Genomic DNA, 5,383 nt, shown 5'->3' on the forward strand with positions numbered 1-5,383 from the left:
TATGTCTGCTGAATTAGGCCCTGCTTGGTTCATAAGTCCTAGGACTGTTTTTTAGTCCTAACTTATAAGTCCCAAGTCCCTAAAAAGTCCCTACCTGTTTGGTTCCTGTGACTTATAAGTCCCTACAAGACCATATTACAACTATAAGTCTCTATAAGTCCCTACTTGGGAGTCTTATTTCATAAGTTCTAAATGCCCACTTTAAGTCTCTATAAGTCCCTCCTGTTTGGTTTAGATGGAACTTATAGGGACTTTTTTAAGTCCCTAAGCTAATAAGTCCCTGGAAACAAACACCCTCTTAATATTTGCATCCACACTTTTGGTAAAAGAGTGCTTTTTGAACCTTCGTCTTTTCTGGGCTGATTAATTGTTTGAACTCCTTGCAGGGTTGCTGCTGCGCCTGTACAAATTGTCAGTATAATTGGTAATTGCCCTCTTGAAGGGAATAATCTTCAGTGTGAATTTCCTTTGTTTTCCTGTTTCGTAAATTGGTGTGGAAATAATCTTCAACAAAATGAATTCCAGGTTGCACAACTGGAGAGAAAGGTCCTGCTGAACCATGTTACTTTGTGCAGAACAACGACGTCCTTGAGTAAATCCTATGTGATTAGGCACATTGCAGCCGTGTGGTAGCTAGCCGCTGTTATGGATGGTACACTGGCAGTACACACAGTTCACGGTAATAAGGTATTTGATATTATCTCATTTTTCAAACCATGTAGAGTAGAACATGATTGGCGAATATTTGCGTGTGGCATATGCATGGTTAATTCAGACTGCTGGTTGTGTGTGTTTTTGGCATTCTCATGATTAATTTTCATTTGCACTGGTTATATGCCTTGTCCCATTTCTAGTGATTACTGTATTTCTGCACAACAAATTTGATGTACGGTACTATTGAGCACATATGTGAGTGCATCTGTATTTTCTTAATTTGGTAAAAGTATGTTTTATATTCCAAACTCCCATACGTGTCCGCGTGTGTCAATTCAGAGTCGCTGTGCTATATGTTTTGGGTTGTGTCTAGTTTGGTTTAGCAAGGAGTGCTAGTACGTTTCAGAGTTGTAATCAGGTTTGGTTGATTACAGTCTGTGTAGGTCATGTTGAGTCCGGTTAGGATTTTAGTGGTCTGTACAGTAGGACTTGGTATATGTGTTAGGTCGGTGGTTGGCTGTATACATATATGAACCAGGTGGGTAAACAATGTACCGGTGAAAAAGGGAAAAGTAATAAAGAGAAGACAGGCACGACACGGGCCTTTGGCAAAGTTTTTTTGTCAGCATGTACGTTCGTGTGCTTTTGATGTGATCGATCTGTGGGCGGAATTCTAACAAAGTATACAAGTATGTCGTCTTGTGTAGTCACTGTGTACACAACTTATCCTAATATGTCTATTCCAATATCATTATTTTGTGTATGTATATATTTCTGTAAGTTTGACTTGGATGCAGTTATTTTCAGGGACATCCTGACATCGTTTTCCATGCACTGGGCCTAAACTATGGGAACCAAAGTCTTGGAAATATGCAATTCTTGGACATCAGTGGGACAATTAGCTCGAGGACTGAATAGACATGCATACAATGTATGTCTCTGAAATTAATTATGACACCTGAATTCTACAAGTTTGAGGCTGATTTTGTTATGATCTTCTTTCTTTGGTTGAATGTGTGAATTGTTCGCAGGGCTACTCCTGCACATACAATACAACATAATTGATAATTGCCTCTTCAAGAGAATCTTCAGTGTGAAGTTATTGTTACTGTTGTCCTGTTTCACAAGTTCTCATGAAAGTAAGCTGCTGGAAGACCTGAAGTTCAGGCAAATGAATTCCAAGTTGCAGGACTTTAGAAGGTTGTGCTGAATCATGTTACTTCGTGCAGAGCAACCATGGCCTTGAGTAAATCATGTCTGACTACTAACTAGCCATCTGTTTTCATTTCTTCTTGTTTGGTAGTGACCCGCTGCTATGCATGGTGCTCCCAGTTCCTACAGCTACAGTTGATGGTAACATGGTACTACTCAAAATGCGGCGATTCGGTGCCCGAGCTCAGATGCTCCCGGAATCGTCGCGGTCCATTGCTGCCTTGGGATGTGACGAAATCGTGGGGTCAGGGAGATGAGTAAATCGGGAAATCTGGCGTACTGGCGATATACTGTATAGAACAGTGGCCCAGGCGCGGGCACAAACCATATGAGTTGAACCCGCCGACGGCCGACGCTTCCCTGGTCCGTGGCTCGGATCGTTAGCTTTTCAGCTGAGCCAGGAACAGGTAGGACGTACATGACGTTTGGATTTAACTGAGCAAACCAAAACCCAAGTCCAGCCCCGACCCGCCCCAAATCGAGGTGAACCACTTTGTCGCACCACCCTCCTGGTCTCCGCCTCGGTGTCCGTGCTTGCGGCGGCTGCTTGAATCCCCGGCGTCGGAGCGATGGAGGATGGCGGATTAGAGTTCCTGTTTGATGCTGTCGACCCGTAAGTGGATCTGTCTAGCCGGAAAAATCCCTGTTTTGTCTGGTTTTGTAGAGCCTGTCGGCATGAAAGGTCTGATTTGGATGGGTTTGCTGCCGCCAATGGCGGGTGGTCCTGTAGGTTTCCCCTGCGAGAGGAGATCGCCGACAGTTTGGAAAACCCAGATCCAGTGCCGCTTGCGTTATTAACCCCTGGCTCAGCGGATCCGGGTGGGCAAGAAGAACAAAATCTTCTGGTTGCGGGCAGCATGTTGGAGGTGGTGGCAGTGGTCGCCTGAACTGCGGCCAGCACCGGCGGCCAGATTCACTCGCCACTGCTTCGGCGCAATCAACTGACCGACGCCCAGAATCACCTGGGTGGAGACGAAGAGGTGAGTTTAAATAATTCCGTTTTGCGTAGCTTAAAGCATGTACAGTACATTATACATCGGGTGTCAGACCGTGGTTCAGATAATTATTCACAGCTAGACAAACTTTGAGTAAGAAAACATAACCTATATGGATGGTAATTGTCATGACATTACCACGGCAGTAGAACAAAAGAGAAAAATGAAAAAAAGAAATTACCTGAACTAGGGTAGCAACTTATTCCTGATGAAAGGGCAATGATTTCTTTCTGCGAAAATTCAGGTTACGCCTAGGTAGGGCACCCCTGGACATGACACCATGTCCTTCTTGTATGAGTGTGTAGACAATGAGAAAATATGCTGAAGAGCCTACAAGAAGTGTAATCAAGCCGGAACTTGGGCTGAGTTTTGGTTCACTTGGAGAGGCGTACGACTTCTACAATTTGTATTCGTGGGAGATTGGATTTGAAATTCGGTACAGCAAAAGCAGGCTAAATGCTTACAGAACGAAGTCCATCTAGGAGATAGTGTGTGGCTGCTCGGTTGATTCTGACTTTGTGCCTGAATCTAACATTTGAGCAATGCTGGCAAAAACAATAATAATTCTGTTATACGATTTGTGATTCAGTCAAATGATTTTTTTCCCAGTGAAATTTGTCATGCAGGGCAAGCTGGAAGCTGAGAACAGCAGATCTTGTAGGTGCGAGTTAAGTTATCAGAGAGTAATTTACCCAACTAAAGTTCTAGATGAACATTTCTATCAGCTAAGTTATGAGAGAGCAATTTGAGGTCTGTTTAAACTAATTCCAACTCTGTGTTTTTCGACAGACCAGAACAGAGCTATGGAAGTGGCGATCATCAAGGTATATCCTGATACTGTGCACCGATGGTGCAAATGACACGTATTGAAGAAAGCAAAAGTGAGTTTGGGGCCACTCTACATGAAGAAGAGCGACTTCCAGCCAGAGTTCCACAAGGTTGTTGATCACATGCTAACTAGGGATGAATTCGAGGCAGCTTGGGGGATGCTGCTAGATAAATACAATATGAGAATTTTTGTATTCCTTTGGAAAACATTATTTTTGCTGGTGTCATATACAGCGTTCTTACATTCTAAAATGATCTTTCTTTTTCAGGGAGGCCTTGTGAGGAGAAGAAATCTGGCAATAGAGCGACATGTTAGCAAAGTATATACCAGGGCTATGTTCGAGGAGTTCAGATTTCTACTGATCAAGGGGACCGCATACAATGTGACAGAAGTTGAGAAAATAAGGAAATAGTACATGACAACACAAATAACGCAGCAAAAAGAGAGAAATGGAGAAGGGTGGTTTATGAGGTTGAAGTAAAGGAGGACGGGTTGGAATTTACTTGTTAGTGTGGACAGTTTGAGCTCATGGGGATACTGTACTGGGTGATACATTAGGTTCTCCATGTGTCGTAGGCGTGTCTAACTGTCTATTATCTTGCCTAAAAAAAAACTGCTTCTATGGTTTGACTGTGTCGTTCTGGGATCTACAATAATGTTTAGCCTCTGAGGGAGACACTGAACTGCTCTTCTATTTGGCTTTTGTCATTGGCAAGTTGTAATGTGGCTAATTTCTTTAGGTTAGTTGGTCTGGTAGTGTGGTGCAGGTGTCAGTCGAACTTTGTTTCTCTGCTTTGCTTCAATAAAATATCTTTCTCGTTAAAAAAGAAAAGAAAAGAAAAGAAAAGAAAAACGATTCAATAAAATTCAAGTGTTTACTTTTTATTATCTTTGCTTCAATAAAATATCTTCATTAAAAAAGAAAAGAAAAACGATTTAGTAATTTTCAAATATCTTTCTCGTTCAAGTGTTGGAACTTGTTTTCTCATTCCAGTTCTCGTTTATTAGTTGCTCCTGTGCAGGTGATGGATGCCCAGTCCTGTCAGGACTAGTGTGTGCGCCATGGCGTTCAAAATTTGAACTGAATACAGAGTAAAATGTAGTTTTTGTGATTGCTGGCAGACCACAGTCGTTGTATAACGCTGAGCACCCCGGCCACTTCTTGTGAGAGTGGAAAGCCGGGTGAAGTCGATGAAGCCACATTGGCGGGACTGGAAAAAACACATGCAAGATTCAAACTGTCATCGACTCATGCCTGAAGCAGAGACAGACGAACAGAAGAAAATCAGATCACTTAAGTCGTACCTACTGCACTTGTACAGAACGGACGGGCGTTATAGGCATCCGTTGAAGGCGACGGCTCGGCATAGCACACAAAAACACCTGAGCCGTTCGCGTGAATGCTGTTCCACCACACCTAAACGGCTCTGTGCGCATTTAATGCATCCAACGGCTGTTTTGTTATACCGGCAATACATCTCCTATACATATCTGAATACGATGGCTGGCACAGATCTAAATGCATAGCTGACGGGAGAGATTTCAGGTGCATCTGAGCCTGGGCTCGGAAACGAATATCCCCAACCAATCGATCTATTCAACAAAACCAATCTACTTTTTTCACGTATGTTTTATGTATCATCCTTTTCTTGCTGAGCCCTAGCAGGCTTAGGGTTTTGTTCATCTTTGCCGT

The 5,383-nt window shown here is 43.0% G+C and overlaps 1 long non-coding RNA gene across 1 annotated transcript; it reads left to right on the top strand.

The window, feature by feature from the left end:
• The first annotated feature begins 2,602 nt into the window (after positions 1–2,602).
• Positions 2,603–4,345, top strand: LOC123085617 (uncharacterized). Its single transcript, XR_006439838.1, has 3 exons — positions 2,603–3,522; positions 3,651–3,799; positions 3,959–4,345. It is a non-coding gene; the product is annotated as an uncharacterized lncRNA (long non-coding RNA).
• The last annotated feature ends 1,038 nt before the right edge of the window (positions 4,346–5,383 follow it).

Source organism: Triticum aestivum, chromosome 1B, assembly GCF_018294505.1.
Source record: "Triticum aestivum cultivar Chinese Spring chromosome 1B, IWGSC CS RefSeq v2.1, whole genome shotgun sequence".
In the NCBI taxonomy this organism is placed as follows: domain Eukaryota; kingdom Viridiplantae; phylum Streptophyta; class Magnoliopsida; order Poales; family Poaceae; genus Triticum; species Triticum aestivum.